This window comes from Plectrocnemia conspersa, unplaced genomic scaffold (genome assembly GCF_051122295.1).
Source record: "Plectrocnemia conspersa isolate PC_06_02 unplaced genomic scaffold, ASM5112229v1 ptg000014l, whole genome shotgun sequence".
In the NCBI taxonomy this organism is placed as follows: Eukaryota; Metazoa; Arthropoda; class Insecta; order Trichoptera; family Polycentropodidae; genus Plectrocnemia; species Plectrocnemia conspersa.
Window position 1 is genome coordinate 7,868,821 of NW_028277178.1, and position 26,649 is coordinate 7,895,469.

Here is a 26,649-nt window from a genome sequence, read left to right on the forward strand (position 1 = left end):
ATTTATAAACAAAACTTATTAAATTGAGAACCACGGATTACAAATAGCAGATTGATTAAAAAATTGTTCCCAAAATCCACCGATAGATTAACAGATTTTACTACGAATTTTAGTAATTTAATAATTCAAGGTAAAATATTTATAAATTACTTAATCTTTAATAGAAGTTTCTCTAAGTAACTAATGAAATAAAATACTAAAAATTGTATCATATAAAATGGCTTTAGAAAAATAATTTGGGCATGACATACATGTCTTTGGACTTCTAAAGGTTAATGGAGCAGTGTACTAATAATTTTCGTATATGAACATTTTGAAATGTATTCATTATATTTTGGGATGAAATATGAAAACCAAAATATATCTCTAATACTTATCAACAATTTTAATTTAAGCCCACATCATGTTAAACAGGGCACTGTCAAAATAAGATTGATCACATATTACATAATAAAAAAATAATAATAACACGCATTGCGTTTTGTATTAAACCATGTCACTTCAGTGACATCGAGGGTCCGGCCAAACAATGGCCCGTCATATTATTTGAGATGCCTATTTTGTTCATTTTCCTCCAAATTCCCCCATAAAACCGCGAGGGTTGGTCCGTTGAATATACCACTCTTCCCATCTCAAAAGCGACTTTCTTTATTATCCGCCTTGAATCATAATGATGATAAAAAATAATCGCGAAACGACGACGACGACGCCCATTCGATTTCGCGTGGGCAACAATATACACACGGTGCGACACAAAAGTTCACGGACTACGCCTCTATCATATTTTAATAATACGCAATCAGATGGGCTTATAAATTAAATACAATAATAAATAGTGTTCCATGACTTTACTGCCCTTTAATATTTTTTCTAATAAAAGCGAATAAAATTTATACAATATGATTTAACCGAGGTGATGAATGATTATCGGTTACTACAATGTAAATGTCATTCTGAGATGGAGAGAAATTTGTTTGTCTGTGTATCGAATAACGCATCAGATATAATACGTTATTACTTACTTAGTAAAGTAAGCCAGGAAGCGATTCAATATTCTAAAAGTCTCCAAATCAATCGTTCCCGATTCAACCCGTTCGCCGCCGCGGCCCGCGGCATTTTCGAACTCGACCGGTTAATTGGAGCCGCGGGTACGTCAAAGGACTGAGCATCCGCGCATATTTACATTGAGCCCAGGCCCTTTACAGTCCAGACGTGTTATTACTGGGCATTAAATGTTTTACGAGTCATTAAAGAGTAAAAAAAAAGAAATGACACGGACGGAATGTTAATTCCTCCCCCATCGAACTCAATGAACGATGGCAGATTTTGATTATTCTTTAATGATTCATTTTTTGTTACACTAGACTAAAATTTTTACCTTTACATATATTTATACCTGATTTATTTGTTTAATGGTACGCCACTAACAATTGTAATTTTGTAAAACACATCACTCAGCGAAAAAATCCGTTTTTTTCGTCGACTTACTGGTAAAATATAGTGTGGGGGATCTTATTCTTGAAATTGGCGCTAATGACTGCGACCAAAAGGGCTTCCCATAAATATAACGCAATGATTCATATGAAAATATTTTAAAAACCTAAGAATATAAATATTTTTAGGGTTGAGAAAATAATATCTTAAAATATACGCTAAGGAGTGAAAAACTATCAATTATAACTAGCTGATGAACTTCTTAAAATATATTTTTTTTAGGAAAAGTTATTAAAACTTATATACAATATTAACTGTATCAATTTACTAGCAAATTTGTTGACTAAATTTGTTTTAAATATTTTTTTTATTGTTATTAACGTAGAATGACTATTTGATGTATTTTTTTCACAAAGACTGCTCATTATTTTTTTCACAAAGAAATTATCACTTGATTATTATTTTAAACTAAACGTAGATTTCAGCAAATTTGTTAATATTTAATATATAATATATTATCATAAGTATATCATATATAATACATGATAACAATATACGTAATTTATTCGACGAATCATATGTAAACAAAGCAAATTCGTATATTCACGGTTGAAGTATACAGGATTATTAGGTATATTTATTTATAATCAAAATGATGAAACTTTCCTCTAATTATTAATATATCTTTCAATGTATTTTCATTTAAATTATTTCGATTGTTTCGCAAAATAAACTTTAAGCCAGAGAAAGCCCTTTCAACACTAACTTGTGTTGCTGGAGCTCCTAAAACCACCATTGTAATTTTGTATAAATGAGAATATGTATTTTTATTATGTTTTTTTATGTCTAATATTTGTACATGGTCAAAATTATTCAATATGAATTCAATGCACACATCTGTAGAAATAGGTGTTTCTCTATTGCCAATTCTTTACTTCTTAAAAAAAAACTCTAAATCGTCTACATTTTCATCGGATGATTGTGTTTGTTCATTTGTGATTGAAATTGATTTCTTTAAAATTTGTAATTTAAAATGTTGCATATTTAAAAATGGACCGAACCGTAATAAACCGATATATTTTTCGGTTCAACTCCGGTTTTCGTTCCCATAAAAATGACGTTTTTTTGGTTTTTAGTTTTCCGTTCATTTCCGGTTTAAAGACCTCTGCTGAAATATCAAGATTAATTATTAAATAAATGTACCAGTTAATTTAATATTAATAATTACTTTTTTGTATCAATGCTTAATTTCAAAGGAAAATTTTAATGTAATAAATGTAAAAGTTTGACTTCTGAGATAATGAAAAAGTTCAATGAAATACTCAAAAAATAAAAATAAACAACAGCTTCAATGTATTTTATAATAAAGGCTACTTTTATTGCTTATAATTTTTATAAAAAATATCTTATTTAGATATCCAATGTAAGAAGCAAGTGTTTTTCCAAGAAATCCCTGGTCAGTGAATAAAAAATGAGTACATATGTATCATATGTACATATATAACAAATTAAAAAAAAATCTGTTTTGTTAGGTTATGTGTTTTTTAGAACAAGTAGTAATTAAAAAATTAAATAATTTATGTATGATTATTACTGTGAATTGTATATATTTTGCAAGGAGTGGCATATATTTTTGATACAATGACCCATTAACAAAGCGGGTTTAATGTACATTTTCATACTTTTTAAATTTATAAGATCATAAGTTCAACCTTTTTTGAGTTTATTAGTATCAAATAAAATAATTGTTCTAAGCTGTCGCTTCCGCTTCCGGACGCGCATAACTTAAAATGAAACTCTACTCTGTAAATTGTATCGCTTTGTATGAACGGTGTATAATACACGTAAACAAAAGAAATATATTTAATTATAATAATAAATAATAATAAAAATTGAATTTGCTTCATTGCTTTCCGAAGCACCGGTAATGCATTCTGTTGTTTCGACCAATGAAAAATAAGCATTTAAATATAAAACAAGATGGCCGATATTACCGTGGCAACAGTTTTAAATAATTATTGTTTAATAATAAAATTTTGTTACGCGACAATAATTTTCGTTATTTCGTCATTTGAATATAAATAATCGGATTGCAAATTAACCAGGTGTGTTATAACTATGAAAATTAAATATATATATTTAATGTGTTAAGGATTAGAAGAATACATTGATTAAACTAGATAAATTGGTCTTAATGATTTATTAGATTATTATATACTATGTATATTTGATTTAAATATTTTAATATGCATACAAAGAAATAAAATACTAGTTTTATTAACAAACAATACATTTATTATTTTTATTGTATTCCCACACTCGTGTCGCGTGCCTTGACTAGTCAGACAGTAAATATTATAACAATAAGGATTTTGAGATTCTCATATCAATAAATTTCATACACAATAACCTCATTCAATTTTCTTATTGACTACCATCTACATATATATTTTTGCTTAATTTATTTATAGGCTTATAGACTTGTTTGCTTTCAATTCCGCAACGTTTTCGATTCGCGTATACAACATTAGCATACCGTTTTCGATATTCAAAATTTTTTTGGTACCATTTCGCGTACTTTCGTCCTTGTTTATTACATATTTATTTTCTCTTTTACATTGCGGTCACGTCTTGCTTATTTTTTTCTTCTTCTCGCTCCTCCTCTTCTCCATATTGTTATTATGACCGGTTCGGATGTTGTCATTATCGATTCAGAACGCGTCTCGGGGTCACAAGGACGATCCTTGACGGGTCACGGGAATCTAATTTTTTTCTCGACAAACAAACAGGGACTTGTGCCGCTTTGGTTTCAATTAACGCAAAGAGCAAAAGGCGAAATTGCAGATAGCCATTCGCCTTTTTGAAGATTACGATCGCACGGGCCAAATCCGAAAGCGCCCCGAGGATCGCAATTAAAAATATGTTGAGATAAAAACAATTACCGGGAATTAATTAAAGCTGGCCGTATTGGTCAGGGTTTGCCAACAGCATGCTTTGAAATATAATATAAAATTATTCATACTTTAAGAAAAATAATAATATCTTTGCTTTACATACATATGATATATTTATATATTTTTTTTCATTTCAGAATTCTGAATCCTACATTTGGTGCACTTCACTTGTAAGTATTTTTTTAAATCACATATATTAATTAAAGGATTATGAGCTTTTTGCTAAAACGTTCTCTCTCAAGATTAAATACGCGATACCGAAACGCGGATTTTCACCACTCCCCATCGTGGGTGGTGAAAGTCGACAGATCGATGATTTGTTTCATGCGAGTTAAAGCCCTTCATTTTGGGTATAGCGATAGTCCTTCCCATTTTGTAATTAAACGTCTCGCAGCCAGCCGCAATAAAATTTAACGGCGCAATTATAAATGACTCGCATTCCCAAAATTGGCTCTGGCGGGAATGACAAGGATGCTGTGCAGCTCATCGTATGTGCCAGAACTCCACTTGATGATTTATGGCTTGAGGGTGGTCTTGTAATGATTAAAAAAATTAAATATTTGACGGAATGTATGCATGTCTGATGTTTAAGGTTTGTACCGATAAAAAGGGTGGAAATTCTATGGGGTTAAAGTGCCATTTTCAATTATTTTGAGTTAGCTATGTAAATTAGGATAAACTAGTGTATGCCTGGTGCATATTCATGGGGTCTATATTGATACAGTATGGATATGGAAACTGTTTATTCACAAATATTCAATAATGCCGTTAGGTTCAATCACTGATTGCGGACCCAAAAATTCCGGAATTGAGAATCAACAAAAATTCTGTATATGAAAATTAGCAAATTTTTTTTTCTTCTAATAAGAACAAATGTTATAATATAATACATATATAATTCTACACCTATATGTGAATTGTTATGTATTGGGTCAGTCAATCTGTAATTAAAGGGTTTTCAGAGGATGCTGAAAATTCATACTATTATAATATGTCAAATGGTGAAATATATTGTATTTTTTTTTTGTATTTTTTGTTCAATTTATATTTTAGTTTGTGAATATGTATTAGCTTACTCTTTTTAAAATAAAAAATATGTTTTAAATTGGTTTACTAAAAAAAATATGCGTGTAAATTGCAATTCATGACAACAAAATATCTTTTATAAACGATACCATAGTCAACTACAAAATATAATAACACAAAAAAACTTTTCACAAATTAACACTAGCAAAAGTAAATTTTGAATAAACACATTTATATCATAGGGTACGGAATTTTAATTTAAAAATTAAATGTGCTAAATTTTAATATCTGCAATAATCTATATTTGGAATTTTCGCTGTTTACAATTTTTTCTGTCCGATATTTTCTAAGTTCGCAATTTTTGTTTCTGCATTACTTCGAATCTGGCACTGACCTTTCAGTGGACTTTTTCTAGACACTGGCCTTACCATTGTTTAAGTATGTTCCACAGATTATATGTCAGTGCTTTGAAACTGTTTATGGATACCTAAAAAAATTTTTCACAAAAATCCATAGGACAAAAATTAATTACTTATAACACAGTAATTCTAATGCAACGTTTATAAGTCTTTCCGACATTATGACATTATACTAGAAAATATTCTTACTTTGATAATTTAAAATATATTATATTTCATTAATAATAATTGGCATAAATGCTTAAAAATACATTTTAATTAAATAAATTAATTTATAATTAAATAAAATATTTTTACGAATCTGCAGTAAAATAAGTTCGAATAACTTTTGATAGGTATTTGTTTTCTATATTTATCTATAAATAGTAATATATATTTCTATATATATAGCTACGTTATATCTATGTTAGTTTTTATTCTTTTTTTTTCTCTACTAGGATGATATAAAAAATATTAATTAGCCGAATCAGATTCAATATTATATGCAGAATAAATGCTGTTTTTAATGATATTCTAGAACTAGATAATAGTGATATTAAATTAAATTTTGCTTAATGAAAAATGTTAGTATTTACATTAAAAAAATAGCATTTATACATATAATTTCATCTTGTATATATGTAGATCCCAATGAGCGTTAAAAGTTTAAAGATGTACTTTATACCTTCTTATGTCTTAAATACTAATGTCAACAATTTCGCAACATACGACAGAAGAATGCTCAGGGGTTTTGAAAGTTTTAAAGGCGCTCGCAAAGCGGCATTATTTTCCCAAACTTTGAAATACTCGAGGGTACTTTGAGCGCAAAAGCTTGAGAAGTGCTAATCTAATGTTGAGATATTACATAAGCACTTTGTAAAGTTTATAAGTGGAGGACAAAGTCACAGCTAATACGTATCGAAGCTTTGTAGGTATAACAGCAAATTTGTGTTATATATTACTATGATATTTCTTAAAATGATGACTAATACTACATCTGCTCTGTGCCGAAAGGCCGGCATGGAGATTTAATGACTTATAAAAATGCAGTAAGAAACTTTTAGGAGGCGAGTTTTGGATCTTTAAGTGCCCACTAAAAAGTCGTCATAAAACCGGACGATTGTCTCCGCAGGACACCGAAACGATTCGAGGATATTTTCATCAGAATATTATATATTTATATATATATTTTAGCATGTGTATGTGTCTGTATTAAACAATAAAAGCGGAGGCTGGTATTGAAATTTTCCTCCATCACCATATATATTGGTTCTTTGAGATGGAAAAAATATATATATAAAAGTCTCTTGGAGGAGAGATTTCTCCTTGTGATATTCGCTGATAAAGACATTACCGTGAATGAGATGGGAATATATTTTTCGCAGTATTTTACCTGCTATATTCGTTTTATGCGTACACAAAGTGTGGCAAAAAAGTTTCTGGACCGAAGTGATTTTATTTCAACTGTAAAACTTATATTATTTTTTATAGAATAGCTTTCAAAATAAAGTACATCATGGCTTTTAATTGTATGAATATGATAATAGCCATTTAAATATTATTTTTTGTAATCAATTTAATTTATAATTTTTAAGGATTTCGTTCTTAATAATGTATAATATATTACTAACAATAATAGAGGGAGCTTTATTGTGATACTACAAACACGAACGTTTATCGACATAGTTAATACTCCCACAAAATTCAGAATGTGACTCTTGATTGAGAATCATCGATATCATGTAAAAAACACACGGTGCTGACTCGACTAAGGTAAAAAGGTGGAACATAACGAAAATAAAAGTAAAAAGAATCGAATATCCATTTAAAAGCTCTATCGGCGATTGCTTTTAAAGGGCATTGTTTGAAAATTCCAATTCGGCGCGAGATAAGCGCTTTATAATGAACGTTCGTACGCATTCGAAACGATGCTATCGCAGGGCCGGCCCTGGTGAAAAGAAGGGCCAATATATTTCCTAGGGTCTGCGGAAGGGTCTGAAGGGCCCCGCTGATTACCTTCATCCACTTTGCCGCTAATAAATAAAATGCTCGAGCGGATTGAACGGGCAATTCGAGGAGGCACCGAGGGATTTTATGACCCTGAAACGAGTTATGGCCGATACTGTAACGTTTTTACGTAAATATCTAGGAAATGTATTTTTTTCTTATTTAAGAAACTCACATATAAAACGAATAAGTGCGTAAGAAAATTATGAAATATTAATATTTTTATTTATATATTTTATTAATTTATTTAACTTGAGTTATAAATTTAACTTTCACTATTACTCTTTGCATGTGTATTAATATATTAAGTTGAGCTTTTTAATAATAAAATAATTAAAATAATCATATTTAGAAATATAATATTTAATTTAAATTATAAAAAGATTAGAATTTCATATTAAATAATTATTTAGATATTATTAAATATTTATTTCTATTATAATAAAACTTCTGACATCAGCGATAAATATTTTAAGAGTACATGTACCAAATACAATTTTAAATTTGAAGTTTTAATGTTTTGTATTAGTAACAAAGCTTTGAATTTCACTTTAAAACTTGTTGAAAATCTGTAGTTAATTTATTTTTAAATCAGTTACATATGTCTATATATATTTAAGCTAGTAAATATATAAATTAATTTTGCTTCATTATCTATCTATAAATCTATTCTAAAATATTTTGTTTATTTTTATTTGACGTAGTGTGGGCCACATAACGGAAAATAACACCAAACTTTGTCACAGTTGTGTTTCATTCACTAACCTTGTACACCCACAATATGACTATAAATTATTGCTCTTGTTGTAATAATACTAAAATAAATTTGCACTGATAATTATTATTTATAGTCTCTGATACACTTACAAAATAATTGTCTTATTATTTTGATACTAGTTTACTTCAATTTATACGATATATATCTTTGATTAATAGAAAAGCAATATATTTTATAAAAATATTGGTAATAAGGTAAACTGAATTTACCATATCTTTTAATAGATAATATTTATTTATTAGTTAATACAAAATCAAACTTTCCTTTTGTTTTGCCTTTTTATAGAATCCTAAGAACCGACCTTACTAACTAATATTGTAAACCCCGCACTTGTAAGGGTAATATGTATAAAAATAAATTCATATTTATTATTTATTAAATAATGCTATATGTTGAGGATACAAAATAACTCATTATGAGGCTCAAGTACTGTGAATATTAGCTCAATCTTGTACCTATAAGCTAAAAGCTACACTAGGCTTTGGATTTATAGCAATATGAAGCTCTACAACTTGGTCGGTCAGCGAGAGAATAATCTTCTCGTCGACTGACCTCGAGAGTCAATGTACCACTAATCATAAATAACATTGGATCTAATGACGTGTTAATACGCCGACAAACTAAGGAAACTGCTTCTCCCAGATGTTAGCTTAAATTAATGAGATATGTGTTATTTTTTGCGCTGTATATAAATTCATTTTTAAGCTTTGTATTAATTTAATAACTACATAGTTTTATTGTATTGACACTGTACTTTAAATTTTAATTAAATTTTGCAATTAAAATCTTTATTAATAATATCATATAATAATATTAGCTTTTATGTGCGATAGTACAAAAAGGTATTACGTCGGATGAAATTGGACAATCCTCCGAGACTCACTCAAACGTATATCTACATACATACATATATAGAACAAAATGTGTCTCTGGAGGATTTCGCACAAACGGCAATTTAATAATCATATTTTCTGGCTGAGTAATGAAATTTAGAATCCCAGATGTGGGATTTGTGAATAAATAATCCCTGTTCCGTCGTCAACGTCAGATCGGCAACTCAGCCTAGGAGATGGCCAGATATTTCTGGCGCTGGATGTTTACTCTCGTCTTGTTTATATTGTATGTATACGCGTATGTGTTTAGGCAAGATTTCTCCAATTTAATATCTCTCGCAAATTGGGGTGGATTTGGCGAAACGCTTGTTATTATGATACGCCGTTAAACTGGGGGTGGCGTAGGCATTTGGATAATCGCGACGACTAGACAGCTCTTAATACGTCCAAAAGTCTGACGTGGGATTTGTTATCGCACTTAACTTTGTACTACTAAAGGGAGTTTCGGGGACAAAAGTTTGTTGTTGTATCGAAACAGGCTTCTTAGCAATAAAGCGATTTTGCCAAGCATAACATAATTACATGATAATATATATACAATTTAATCACTGTATTATTAACTATTGTATACTTTCTATAAAAGTATATTTATATAATTTGTAATGGAATTGGTTAAATTTAATTAAGTAATACAATTAGGTTTAAAACTCCCTGAGACTACAAAATTAACAAAAACTTAATAGGCATAGTTTCAAAATAATTGTATACAAAATAATTTGCTATAATTTATTACAAACATGAAAATTTTTCATAGGAGAGATAATAATATATGAATATTTTTCTTTATTTTCCCAAGAAACTATTTTTAATTTTAAAACTACAGATAATTTGACACATACCGCCCACGGACAACATACAATCATGAACGCACACATCCCTCCGCCAGTTTCTCCACCACCGCTCAGAGAAAACATCTTGCTAATAAGCATATGTAAATACAATGTCATAAAACTCTAACTAGATTAAAGCTGTAAATCTTTATTGACGTCGCTGTCCAAAATTCTGTTTTCTTCATTCAAAAATGTTTTTTCGAAGAGAGATTTTTTTAGTTCCAAAAGTTTCAAAATTTCTTTATTCACGACAAAAAAATCCCAGTATGTATGATTCTATTTTGATGTAATGTATAAATATATATATGTATGTATTATAAATATACCATCAAGAGCATACACCCTGATGTAGTACCTCCACTTTGGGGGAACACTTTGATGCATTATCATCAGACGTGCGGCGCTCAAAGGTCGATGTTTTTGTTGATGGAGAATATTGCGTGATGATATGGCGGTATGTACTATTATTTATGAAAAGCTTAAAATGCAGACACAATTGCTATAATCAATCATGCACCAAGAGATTTCCTTCCTGTTTTTAAAGACAATTAACCGCTTGATGATTTATAGCGTGCGTATGCTAAGAGCAAATCAGAATGTATAATCTCCCTTTAATATCATCGCATTAGTGAGTGTGTGTGTGTGTATATGGAAATATATTTAACCCAAGCTCTAGGTATAAATTCACCACATATATGTATATCGTGTAAGAGTTCTTGGAATTATAAGAACGGATAAAAGGGAAGGATGTTTGGAACGATTCGTAAATAGATTTTAGCTAGTCTTACCAAATATTCACGTTTGTATGATAGGTATTGTATACATACTATATGTATATATATAATATACTTTCTTTTTTAAATCAAGATATATTTTTTTTTAACTTATAATAGTAAATAATAAATATTGTATATTTATTAACTATTATACATTTAGTATATTTTGAAGAAGGCAAGAAAATGTAGTTTTGATGTTTACGCATTTCTTATAAACTATATGGTAAGCAAAATAATGAAATAAATTAAAGAATGTGCTATTTTATATTAAATCAATAGGTAAAGGCTTTTGAAACATTTCATGATTTAAAAATACTAAATTTCATTAAAAACTGCTAATGATATCTTCTTTCTTCAGTATGATTATATTTCTGCCAGTATATGATTTAATTGAAATAAATTTACGCCTCACATAATTTTTTCACAGATTTTTTCAATATAAAAATAGTTTTGGCAGTAACAAAGCAGTGTATGTATATTATGTAAGATTGAGAAAAAAGTTTGACTCAATACTAAATTTTCAGAATTCTAAATGAAATATTTTTCATTACCTCATGAGTAGACTTTAGAATAGCGTGTGTAAACAAGTTATGATTTGTGCTGACCTACGTTTAAACACTCCAGAGATCAGTAGATCTAATTGAAAATCATGACATAAAAAAAGACAAGTTTAATAAATATACTTCTTATATTATTTGGAGTGATAATAAGAATATGGTGTACTTTTAAAATTCAACTAAATAAAAACATAATAAAAATTTATGAACGAAATTAATCTGAGATTTTGAGAAACAAACTACGTGTGTTAACGATGTCTTGAAATGTTTTTAGTATCAAGCATCCATCATATTCTCCATCTGACTTATACTTTTTAGAAAAATAAGCTAAATATAAATATTTATATGGACAAGTCAAAACATCTTCTGATTCAGTATTTGCATAGTAGTATCTCACATCTTATACTAGGCTTTGACTATGAAAAAATATACAAAAATACAATTTTATTATAGATTACCTATATATAATTATTTTAAAAAATGCACAATTTAATTCATTAAATTATTTTTTCTTGATATGAATGAATTATTATAATTAATTAAATAAAAAAATAATTATATGTAAATATGGAGCAAAATTTGAGCATCAATTTAATATTGTAAATAAAATAATATAATTTATTAACTAAGATTTTAAGATCTAGTATTATCTAGTTAGATTATTAATGGCGTTAATACATATCCTATCATTTTAATTATATACACAAGCACATGACTCACGATGTTTTCCCCTAGCATAAAATTTATTGGTGTGCCTTCTCCTTAAAACCCGCATTTTTAATTGTACTTTATTTTTTATTGTTTCTTATTCAACTTGTCATTAAATAATGTTATATAGCGTAGTTTTATTAACATATATTATTACTTTTTTCATTACAGTCTAATAAAAAATATTCTGTAGTACTTAGATGTAGGTCGATAGACTCTTTTAATAAAAGGAGGAGCACTCGAGATTGAATCCAATCATGCGTGGTTCTATCAAGTCGATGATCGTAATCAATCAATCACCAAGAGCGTCTCAATCCCTTGAAAACTTGCATCAGACGTTGCGTGCTCTTGTGTTTTAGACTTTTAGAGGAGCTTTAAAAAGGGATTTGCACCGAGGATGGAGAGCGAGTTTCCCCTCATTATTGGCCTTCCTTTTCTTTCGGAAGTCGTAAAACCGATCAAGGATGCGAAGGCCCCGCAAAAGGGGCTGCGGTCCCCTACGGCCCCTCCTTGTTTTTTATCATTGGTAAATTTAAGTGCAGACACTTCCGGTAAAGATGGTAATTTATTGTTTTTTCCACTTCGTCTTCTTCCACTGCGTTGGGGTTATAAATTTTATGCGAGACGGCTAGACTACAACGGCAAGGTTCAATATAGTGACTTTGATAAGTCATCGAAGGGTTGCTTTTTGTCTGGAATTATATCTGAAGGTACACGCCACAGTTCTGAAAGATGAATGGAGAAAATGATCGTTAAGAAGTTACGTGTCATTGGGTTGAGGGAAAAGAATGACTTTCAGATTGGAGCAAAAAAATACAATTTTTCTTTTTTTAACTATACATGTAGTGTTACAGTATATGTATAATATAATAGTTTTCATCACTAAATTAACAAAGTGACAAAAAATATTTTCGTTTAATAATTTTTATATGATAGAAATTATTATATTATATTAGTAGTTTTTCACGCCTATTCAATTCTCTACAAATTGAATGAAAAATGAAAAAGCATTTTATTCCACGTTGAAAGAGTCATTTTAAAATAGGATGCTAGTTAGAAAAAATGTAGAGTTTGCACTTTTGGCTCGGGTACTTGACTAAAAATATTGGACTGAAGATTTTGATGTTCAAGCGACATTTGGATAGATGGTATTTAGGAACATGTCAATCAGACTACTATAAACGAAGGAGAACTGATTCTTGGATTTCGCGAATACATTCTCAAAAAATCATCGTGAAAAAATATTGCGTTTGATATATGCTCTGAATTCTATTTCAATTTTTTTGAGTAAACGTAAAAGTGGGTTTTTGCAAATTAATCTAATTATTACCTCAATAAAATCTTCGTTTCAGACCAAAACAGTTTCGGCAGTTTTCGGATCACTTTCATCGAACTCGTCGGATTATCTTTGCCACTTTCGATCCGTTGATCTGTGGTTCCTCAGATTTCATTCGGCCATAGACATCAACACTAAAAACAGGAATCGAGGAGATTTTTCAGACGAGAATTAGACAAAATTTTGGAAATAACTTTGATTCGCACATATGATGTTTAAAATTTTTTTTTTACATATGTTCGTTTACAAGAAAAATATGGCATAAGAAAAGCTGTAATGTCGCACAAATCTCATATGGGAGTCCGATCAATATAACATAAAACTTTTTTTATATTTTATTTCGATGCAGATTAAGCTTCTAAACACTAATGTATAAAACATTTTTCAGTAGGATTTTATCCTACGAAGTAATGATACTTTAAATTTTTAAATTTGCCGCCATTTTGCAAAAAAAAATTATATATTTTTTTCATACCAAATATTAAGGGGGTGCTTAAGAATTCTACACGATAATTAAAATTCAATTTTAAGTCATTAAAACAAAGGAATAAAAAGCGTTAACTTTATTGCAAGTCTCAAAAAAGCTCGTATGGGGGTCCGATCGAGCTGATACATCACTTGTTTTGAAGCAAAAAGCTATTATTTTTATATTATATTTCGATGCAGGTTTGGCTTCTAAACGTTTTATATCTACCAATCTTTTATGTAGAATTTTAACCTACAGAGATATGAGTGCTTACGTTTTTAAATTAGCAGCCATTTTGTAAAAAATTAACAAATTGGATTTTGATAGCAAACATATACAGGATGCTTAAGAATTCTACATTGTCACCAAAATTCAATTCTTAATCGGTGAAACGAAGTATATACTGACCTTAACTACATTGCAAGTCTTGTAAACGTTTGTATGGTGGGCCGATCAACTCATAATACTAACCTTGTTTCTAAGCAAAAAACTATTTTTTTAAATATAATATTTTTTTTTTGAATTTTCTATTCTGTATCGAAAATGTAATTTTCTTTGGTAAAATGTTAGTACATATTTTGTTTAAAAAAGCCATGCATACATATATAATTTCAATAAAAGTTTAGTTCCAAAGGTACTTTTTTCTGAACTCTCTTGACAATTCGTTACACGAAGAGTCTGTGAAATTTAACTCGTTCTTTTCAGCGGTATCCCTGAATCAGTTTCCGGTCACAATTAGTGGCATTTTTCTTCTCTCATAAAAAGAATATGTAATGTTTACTTTAAAAATATATTGAATTTCACAGATTAATAAGTCTATTGATACAAGTTGTGCTTTGATGTATTTTTTGCAAAAATTATAAAATGCACTAGATATCTCATTATTTTTTTTATATTAAATATTCACCTTTATCCCATCGATCCTTCGTTCTAGTTTCCACCGTGGGCTCACCACTATAGTCGTGTAAAGCACCAGGATAATTAAGTGTCTGTTAAAACAGTTCGAATCGGTACTTACACGCGTTTTACCATTCTTATCCGATATGAAGATTTAATGAATGTCTGAACATTGATTGTGGCGAGATTGCCTTCTGGCACGCACCGGCTCACTCTCGTCGCAGATCCTTAGCCAAGATATTGAGCCACCGCTGCACGCAGAAGACCAGGTCCCATCTTAATGGTTGCTCGTGTTTTCCACCGCAGGGGCACCGAGGCAATAATGCCTTGATGATATTCGTTTTATGTGTGTACGCCAACCGTCATCGGGTTCTTGACGAGGGAGAGCCACAAAAAGACCACGACAAAAAAGATCAACAAGATTGAGAGCAATAATCGCAAAAAAAGCAGGAGAGCTTATTGCAGGTTGAACGTCTCAATCATGATCTGATTTAACCCTTTGTGGAATAAGTTATTATATAATATTATTTTTTTATATTAATATTGATGAAAGACATTACATTACCTTCATATAATATTTTTGCAATTATGATATTAATACACATTTAATATCCTTGATTAACCTCACTGTTGATTTTCTACGTGAATAAAAAACATTGTACGGAAATGATTTTTTCAAAACATTTAGAAAATTTAAATGACGTGAAAATCACATGATGATTAAAGTTGTATTCATATTTTTTTATTATAAGCTAAATTTAATCAATGTAATTAATTATTAAGTTTTGAGCTCTCATTTACCTACAATTAGGAACAAATTGAAAATTAATAACTGTTATTTAGGACTTTAAACTCTTTTATTTTACTTAATTTAGTATAGTAATATCAGTCATAAAAATGCAATTAATCTTGAAAAGAAAGACGAAATCAAAATCTTTATCTTAAAAAAACAGACTTTACCGAAATATAAATTGTTACTGATGTTATCTGTATGTATAAATATTCTATTTTAATTTTGATGTAAATATTGTGCTTTAATTAAAATTAAAACTTGATTTAGAATATGAATAATGAATAATCATTTATTATTAAGACATTAACTTAATTTTATATAGGTACAATGCTACTATTGTGTTTCATAAAATTTAAGGTATTACGTTTATCTCGCATTATATTTTGAGCATTTTCTAGAAATTCAAATCCCATGTGTGTTTTACAAAGTAACACTCAACTGAGTAAATGTGTTTTCTCAGAAGGACTACTGATCCTGTAGTCGGCTAGAGACACCTTTTCGTTTATTTGCATAGGCATATAGGGACTAGTGCTAGGTGGTCTAGCCGAGTAATTATCACATTATTTTCATAGTATTTAGTCACATCTTTAACGAAAATATTTTAATTTAATTTAATAATAGGTTATATTGTAACGCACATTAGATATAATGGCATTAAACTACGTGACATAACCATATATTTTCACGTGTGATAAACACTGTTAAGTGCGTTTGATGTACGTACCGTAATCAGAAATTATAATGACTAAACATTAGTGTTTGCGAGCTTCTAGTACGCGTGCACGCGGGCCGCAAAGAGTCACGAGGGCCGTACTCTGTTGACGAGGTTAAACTCGAGCAATAAAATAACTCAAACCGCTTACAACTGATACTTGGAGGGGAGTCGAGCAGCAGATGGGTACAAAACTTTTAATTTGAGCCCCAGCTAGATTCGCAGGCGCAATTTATTTCGCGGTGCAAGTAGATTATGCCTTAATTCTGAAGAGGAACAGCTTTAAATAAAGCATTCCTAGCAAAGGTAAAGGAAACACTGATAAATATTACGGTCTGTATTAAGATTTTCTTCTTCTTTGTGTTCTTAAACACTGAGGGAGATATTTTATGCAATGTGTAATTAGATGAAGAGACAATATTAAAAGTACTGCTGCGAAATTCTAGATGAGTATTTGTTTAGTTAATATTAGGAATATTTAAAATAATAATAAAATACATAACATAAACACAATAAAAAAAATATTTTATATTTTATTTAAAAAGTAAATAAAAAATTTAAGCTTCATAATTAAAGAATATAAATTATATTTTTAATTTATTAAAACTTAATATAATATAATATTTAAAAAAATAAAAGTTAAATTTTATAAATTTTAAATTAAAATGTAAGTCAAGCTACTGTGGTAGTTGATTTATTTAGTTGGTGACCACGACGGGACTACAACGGCCGCTGGCGCATCGTCCGCCGGCCGTCGTATTCCTGTATTCATACCAGTCATAACTATTTAATTACAATAAAATATACTATATAGATTATTGTATTGTAATATATAGATTATAATTAAATTTGTTCAAATATTTTGAAATGTTTTTGTGTTTGAAAATGCTTAAAAAAAATTTTGTCATAAAATATCATAAGCTCTTATACTTTTTTGATAAAAAATAACACATTTAAGGACATTCATCGCATATAGAATATTATTATTTGTCTCATTTTGAAAGCAACATAGGAGCTTTAGACTTAGCGTTTTGATAACGCCAATTAAAAATGCAGGCTTCTTTATATGGTCTTGAATATTATAAATATGCAAATGATATCGGACAACTTGTCACAGAACGTGACGTTTGAAAGCATACAAATCGATTCGATAGATCCAGCGTGTCTAATTTTCGATTCTGAGATTGTTGGCTTGTTAAAACTGCGAAGGAAGAAAAACCTGTTTTCAATATTCTGCCGCGGAAGAACACTTTGACATGTCGAGATTTGAACGAGGCAGATGATAAGGAAATTAATTAATAAATTGATAATATTCATAACATTAAAATTAATATAAGATAAATGTTTAGAAAGCGGCGGGGGATTGATAATAAATATCGGAAATAAATATGACAAGATAGATATAAAAATAATTTATATGATAATCTTTAAGCTATAATGTAATATATGTATATGTGAGGTTTATTTAGTTGAATTTTTCATATGGATACTACATTTTTTCCTAATGATTTGAATAGAGCCTATAGCTTAACACATAATTATGATTACCACTGCAATCTTCCAGCTATCTGACAGCGAAATTAGTTATCTTAGAAGAGATACAATCGCCCACTCGCATCTTGAATGATTCAACTTGGGAATCCTCTAGCATTTAACCGATTCCATCACGAAAGGCGAGTCATTAAGGACGTATTACACGTTCGGTACCGTAATTTTGCATTGTCCGCGCAATCGGACAAAGGCTACTAGAAAACCGGCTCCATAGATAGGCCTAGTGAGGAGGACCGACAATGGGAGCTAATGACCACAGCTCCGTTTATGGCATCGGTTTTAAGTAGTGTGATTTTTTTCCAGGCCTAACGCTATCTTTCTAATTCGGAGATTCGCTGGCCGGTTATCGCGATTGTAAAAAAGCAACTAATAAATTGTGCATTCTTTTTATGAGGCACTCTATATTTTGCAGTATATAAATAATAACACAAAATATTGCAATAATTACAAATTGGCAAGAACGCCCCCGCACCCGTTAAAGATGATTTATTATTAAAAAAAAATCTCGCTTTTAAAGTTCGATCAAGATTTAAGTGGGTCTAGTTAGTACTAAATTTATTACAAGCGGTGTCTTTAAATGATATAGAATTTATTATTATTTCTACCTATATTAAATATTTACATATAAAGAATAGTGAGAAAATATTTTGTTCATCATAAATAAATTTATAAAAACTGGATTGAGCTTTGTGGGGATAATTTAAAAACAGTTTAGTACTATTAAAAAAAATTTTAGTTAGGCAAATAAAACGACTTTCATGTACGTAATATTTATTATTTACCAATACGACCTAATTTTAGTTAAACTGATTGACAAAAGATCGTTTTGATAATAATTGTCGATCATGTCACTAGATAAAATTAAAACTTTCACTACTATAAAAAAATAAAATTAGATTTATATCAAAAGGAAATACAACATTATTATGGTATTACATATATATATTAATAAAAAAAAATAAACATGTTAAGATAATATAATAAATTTAATTTATACGCTATTTAAATTTTAATACCTTTATATTTATGCATATTCCTTGTAATAAAATAATTATATACAACACATTCGCATAGTCCCTTTTGTCCCATTAAAATTCTTTTGAGCCTTTCTCGCGCATGTCTACATCGCTTTTAATATTAAAATTATTTCTTAGAAAAAAAAAACAAATTGTAGAATAGAAAGTGTGTCGCAGAACGTGTAATACACGATTTCGTAAATTGACTTCTTGTAGTTACAAATTGAATTCGAGCGAGCTTGATAATTCTCAAGTTTGTTGTTGCTCGTTGGTTTTTTCAATTATTGTGCCTTGTTAAAGTGACTTTTTGAACTTTAAAAATAAACAATACGACCTCATTGAAATGATGAAATTTATTTACATCACAAATTATACATTTAACTTGTTAAAAATATAGAGATAGAACGTTTCAATTAAGCTTAATGCTCTGCATTCGACGCGCGGTGTTATTATTTAATTGTTAGAATACACTCATCTTAAGTTTATTCAATTAATCAAGAATTTATGATTCACATATATGCTATATAACATTCGATGAACAACCTATTACGCCCATTAAATAAGACCGCCCAGTTTGATGGCATGATTTCCAAGAACTCATCTTTGTTCGGTAACTATGTCATTAATTAATAAGAGCGCTCACTTATATATCATACTTTTCAACTTGCCTAATAAATTTTTTTATTTTTGAACTCCTAAATTGTTATTTTTTTATATAAGTATACTTAACCTAAAAATGCCTCATTATCGGATTACGTAGCGCAATCTGCTTGTGAATTTTGATTAACGCATCACGCTCCGGCTGTCTTTCAAATTAAGGAATGAGATAAGATTATGACGTCAGTTAATATACCGGATAAGACGTTGATTGGTGCCAAGAGTCCGTTTTCCTTAGAACATTTCCAAAGAAGAGGTCAAGGGTTTCGGAGGAAAACCCTCCGAAATATTCCATCCCTGAATAAATCACATTTCTGGGAAAATTCAATATGTATGATGTGTGTATCCATTTGATTTATTATTATAATTTGTTGTATATTGATTTTAGATTTTTTCTGGGATGTAATAAAAACGGAGAGGATACTAAAGAATGTATGTTATGTTATATTGTATACTATACTATATATTTTTGTATTTCAATAATTTAATTTACTGTAATGTATTGGACTAAAACTTACTACTTTTGAATTATTTTTTTAATGAATAATATACTTATTTATTCTCATTTTTTTATAAGGTATATAAATTTACAATGTTAAGTAAATTAGTAAAAACATTTCCTAATTTTAATAGCTTATATTGTAAAATATTCTCTAAATATTTATTGCTTTATAGTTAGTTATTCTTTACTCTTTTTAAAATTGTTGTAATAAATTCTGATTTATTATATATGTAGGCTTTTGACTTGACTATAAAATAGCTAAGAATATCCTAATGATTATTAGGTTTATTATTATAAATTGGCACTTAAGCTCATTTAAAATAGATATTTTTCGGTTATATGATGCTTAATACACATATATTTTTAATTGTTTTTTTTTCTGTTTATAAAATAGCTGCTCTGTTTAAAATTTTTAAAGGAGTTGAAGATTATATACTAAATTGAATAAAGCTGCTTTTCATTTATTTTGTTATAATCATGCTTAATTTTTTTAAATTTAACCTAACATTTTTAAACTTTGTTACATAGACATAAAAGTATTTACAGTCAATATTCAATGAATATTTGTAAGTAATAGTTTTCTTAACAGTAACAAATTTAGTTATGATACATTTAATTGGCTAATAGTAATAAAATGTGTAATAATAAATATGTTAGTGATATTATTAATAAATAATTATAGTTACTTAATTTAGTATTTTAATTTTTGTCTGAACTTATTGATACATTTTAACATTGTTTCCTATTAGGTTAAAAATAATTAAAGAAATTGAAAACATGTTAAAATAATCAAATAAATATGTCTATATATTACATATTTTTTTTAACCAAATATTTTTTATTATTTGATTTATCTCATGACCCACATTTTTAATAAGGCAAACGCCTATACATCGATACAGTCACTCATTCACAATTTTTAATAATCCAATATAAATCACATCACACCACACTAAAACCCTTAAATGGAAAATGAGCTTCATTATTTCGCCCCATCAAATTTTTAGACCGAAATTTCGTGACTAAACATGTTGGATTCAAATCATGGGGAATTCCGCCCATTAGGCGCGAACCGTTCGTAGTAAATTATCGAAAAGAAAGGCATTTTTCAGGAAACTACCCGTTTTCCTTTACACACATACACACACATATAATAAATATATTCGTGTAACCTTTTGTGTGTTTGGAGTGATTTTCTCGCCGCTAAGCTATCTATAACAATCGTGATAAGATCTCGAAAGCGGCGTCGACAGTCAGCGTTAATTGTGTTACGAAATCGTCGATATAGGTAGAGATTTAATGGGCTTACTGGTTATCTTACAGCCAGGTGCAATGATCATTATAATCATGTAGTCGAGATTGAATTAAAAAAGAGTACGACACAAAAAAAAAGAATGACTCTTTTTCGTTAGATGAGTCGATGCCGCGCCGATTTCCACGAACAGATTGCGCACCGGCGCTTTTCAAGTGCGAAAGCTTTACAGAGAAGAAGAACTTCTCTTCGTTATATAATATTATTGAAAGAGAATCTATGTAGTATGCGCTCTTAAGGTAAAAAAAAATAAACGTGAACGGTCAAAGATTTTCAAACACTCGAAGAGCGCAAGTGCCACTTCAAGATTTCTATTTGTTCGCGTTTGTATGGATATTTGCTTGTTTGGAAATAGGATATGATTTAATCGAAATACTATTTCAACAGATTCAATTATGTTTTACTTATTGTGTCTTTTTATTAATTAAAAGTGTTGCGTAAGATTTGTCAGCGCTTTTTAATGCTGTGCGTCATGCTGCAGTTAGAAAGGTGAAACTAATTAGATTCTGTAATTAAAAATTATAATTAGTAACATAATCAGTTCTTATGCATATCTATTAAATATAATTAGCATTTTTTGCAACAAAGACAAATCAGACTACAAAACATATTATACGCTTATGCTATTTATATTACTAAAAAATACATTTATTAATATTATTAAAAAAAAATTGACAATATACTCAAAAATCATATTTAATCTATTATCAATTTATATAACTTTGCAGCTGAAGCCGGTTTTTAATAATACTGCATTTTTATAAATACATATTCGAGTCTACTGCCGTGGCTCGCACCGGTGGTCTCTTTGTTACCAATCTAGATCTTACAGACTACTCTATTCCGACCGGAACAATCAGAATTTCATCTGAAAAATACACAAAATATTTTTTTTTCGCTTATACTTGTATTATAATATGAATTCTATTTAATTACAAACTATATATTATTTTAAAATAATTATTTTACAAAAATATATTAAATAATAAGTCGATTTTAAAATTTAATTATTGTATGATCTTAAAAAATATTTTTTATAATATTCATCATTTAATACATAATTTTTAATTTAGTTTTATTTACATTGAAAAATCAGATATATACTTTTTTTATGAATTGATTAAAATATTATAGATTAATAGATGAGACATTTCGATGAAATTAAAAACCTATATAAAAAATTATTTATGTATAAAATATATATTTATAGATTATTAGATTGAATCGTCATTCAGAAAAAATCATAAATTTTTTTCAATATATACAATAAAATAATCCCATTAAAGCCACGTGTAAATAAACCTTTAATGGATTACTTATCACATTCGTATGCTAATAAAGAAAATAAAACGTGTCTTAAAAAGCCAGGTGTTTCAAAGGCATTACTAGTTGATATATTAGTTGTAATATAGATGTAACATTAGTAAACACTAAGAGAAAACCGTTTATTTAACTTTCCTACAAAATATCACGTTAGAGTTAATTAATTCATTTACATAGCTTTAACCGGAAAAATACGATAAAAATTTACTTAACCTTGCAGTTTATAAATTAACTTTCTTATCAAGAATTTTAGATGATGTTATAGAAATTTCCCACTAATGCATTAACTTCACTTTTCTCGTCTGATATTTTATTTTTAGCAAGGGAGTCGATTTAAGAGAGAAATTTCAGTATATACGTCGAAATAAAATTGTGATATAAACAGCTGGATATCCCTTTTGTTCGGATGAATATAATGCGGGATCAATGTCTGGCTGCTGCTTTTCAGCTGACAATAAAACCGGTCTTGTACCGTCGTAAAATAATGGTTCGTGAAAGGATTTCTGCCATTTGACACTGTTCGACGTCTTGTCAGCTCGACAGCCAAAAACCAACAAAAAAATATTAACTTTTGACTCAATGACATTGTGTACACATCTTCATTAGCTTTTTGTATGTTTTTTTTACTTTCGAACGTCGGTCGAATAAAAAATATCTTTGATCTTTGAGCCACGACCTCGAAGATTAATGAACTTTTAATTTATTCTCTCTCCAAAGATGGCCCTTATTTTAATTTGAAAAAATGTAATCAGCGTCTTCTAATAATCTATCAACAATCAATCAATTTAATGATTTTATGCCTATGTTATTAATATGTGTAAATATTTTATAATAGCAAAATATGTTTAAATATAAATATAATATTGCTTTTATTTGATTTATTATTAAAGATTTACTACATGAAGTACTAGTAATAATATTTTTATTTAATACTATATTATTTTAAATAAAATTGATTCAAATTTATTTGTAGCTAAAAATTACAACTGTCAGTCTTTAAACCAGATAATCAAAAATTCTTTTGCACGACAATGTATGACCATGCATATGTATTGTACATCTCACGATTGACTCAATTTGGGTTATAAAATATCGCTTTATCCACGATATATCAACAGATTATAGTGCTAATTTTAATTGACTTATTTAATTATTGACAATAAATAATATTTGCAAATTTGAAGGTCATAAACTCTTCAAACTTTTCAAACAAAAACACTGTGATAATAGAGAAACATTTTTGGTGTGATTTGCCTATCATATCTATGTGTTTTCTTTTTATATAAATATGTCAGTACAGCACTTAATAGGTACATAAACAATCAATATTTATATTTAGCACTACTTGTTTACACCACACACGGTGCAAAAATAATATAAGAACAAACGTTTATGGAACTACGAATATGCGATCAAGCACGTTTTTGTGCCGGTGGCATGTGTGCAATCTTGTTTTTGTTTAGTCGCTAGCTCGCATTGCACTTTCTCACAAACTTTATTGTTATGGCTTCTGCAAAAAAATAAAAACAATAAAATTTTCGCCACCGGCTCCCTGGCAAAGCGACGTTTTATACGAACCAGTATAACCGTTATAGCTTGCATTAAATTAATATTTTAAAGAGGTAAAAACGTATTTTTCGTATGATATTATGATAAATTTTGTTAAACGGTATTTCGTACGAAACACCACGGTGATTACCATAATATCAGGCCGTGTGCAATTATGAAAATGAAATGGAATACCGTACTGCATACCGTATGCTAAAAATTAATTTGCATGATGGAAATTGCGTTATGCTCTTTTTATGTATGCATACGTTACGCATTGCATACATTACACGTTAATACGCAAATTTTGCTTCAGTTTACATATGTATGTCTGTATCTCTTTTAACACAGAATAGATTATTGCAGTGGTTTCTAAAGACATTTTAAAGCCATCCAGTGATACAATTTTGCTATAAAATAAAATAAAACTTACAACGTATTAATATTACAATTATTATTTCGTAACCAAATACTAAAACATATACAAATAATATTTTTTTAATTTATTTCAGAATCGTTCCTTTGGTGCACTTGACTTGTAAGTATACAATATTAATTTAAGCACTATGAATCAATATTCTCCAGCATGATTGTATGATACAAATAAATACACGATACTTCTTGTACCATTTAAGTATTAAATTTTGTACATGTAATAGATTATGTACACACGAAGGCGCGCATATGAAATTAGGATCACGATGCGATGTTTCCAAAATTGGTTTTGTGATGATGACTAATTCATCTCAGAGATGACATGTCACAAACGCCAAACTGAGATTACAAACTTTCGTATCTCACAAGCGTTGATTGACGTTCTTATAAAGCTCGTATGACACAAATAATAACCGCTTTCCCGGCGAAGAATGTAGATTCGTTTAAAATGCCTCTTTTTTATGTTCACGTTGACGAAATGATTTACGACAATGGATATGGTATGGTTATTGAAGAATTACTTTCTGTACCTCAAATGATGAGTCATTTCAAGATTTATTTAAGCTCGAGTGATATTTTATTTATTTCTTTTTTTGTTGAGAGTGCAAGCTTTATGTTAGTGCTAAAACCTTTTCAAGTTCGCACATGTGAATGCATTTTTTACCACATAAAAATTTAATAAAATGATGCGAAGTTGTGCCAAAGAAATTTTATGGGATTTCATTGTTGTGATGTTCGTAAAAATTTATTAATATTATATTTTCGCAAATTTTTTAATATATGTAATTCGGGAATTTTATTGGACTTTTTAATTAGGAATTTATAAATTAATTTCAAATTTTTATTCAATACTTTAAATCATAATTTGTCTAAAAAAAATTATGATACAATAATTATCTCTAAAAAAATATTGTAGAACCATTGAAATATGTTTTATTTTAAACAGTGCTTCCATTTAATTTATTATAATATAAAAAAATTAGATTTCACTTTATATAATATTATTATAAATCGATTTTTTGGTATGATATTGTAAGTGCACTTAAAATTAAACGGCGCTACTCAATAATTTTATTAAAAGCTTTAAAATACTTTTAGGTAAAATTAAAATATGTATTCAGGAATATAAAAAAAATTTTTAATTCGATTTTAAAAATAAATCTAAAAAATACTTCTACTTTCAAATTTTACTCGATTATTTAACTGACTATAAATCGGTTATTTCACTGTATACAATTTAACATAAACGTACCTTGAACTGTTTTTCTACACCACTAACGGCTTAACCGTTCATTTATTATTTATAAATTTTACCGTATAAAAAATTCAAATATATACTGTAGACGTTAAAGGGACAAGACCCTAGAATATCAATTAGGTCTTAGAAACAAAGGGAACATGTTTTTATTGGTATACTTTTGAAATGTAAATTACACATCCCTCCATATACGAACGAATTGATACATTAGACATTAAAGGGTAATTTATGTATTTGTTTTTTGTTTACATTTTGATATAAATTAATACGACGCGGCTTTCTTGTATATTATATCTTAGTTTATAGGCACATAAATATAATATAAGGTAACATTTATGAGATGGTTTGTTTGAAGTGTTCAAACAGAGCGAATAATGAAATGTATACACGTGTGACGAGCGTTAAACTTTACAACTTTGATAAGATTCTTGTATAGTAATTTACTTGATGTATACATCACACTATGTGCCGGTGTATAGTTT

The 26,649-nt window shown here is 28.8% G+C and overlaps 1 protein-coding gene across 6 annotated transcripts in view; it reads left to right on the forward strand.

The window, feature by feature from the left end:
• LOC148226094 (netrin receptor UNC5B-like) overlaps positions 1-26,649 on the forward strand; it is a 161,451-nt gene that overhangs the window by 29,954 nt on the left and 104,848 nt on the right. For 3 of the 6 annotated variants that reach the window (XM_088204088.1, XM_088204089.1, XM_088204093.1), the window contains exons 2-3: positions 4,526-4,558; positions 24,987-25,012. The gene's annotated coding sequence lies outside the window, so the exon portion shown is untranslated. The remainder of the gene's footprint in view (positions 1-4,525; positions 4,559-24,986; positions 25,013-26,649) is intronic. The other 3 variants (XM_088204091.1, XM_088204092.1, XM_088204094.1) reach the window with 1 other exon arrangement.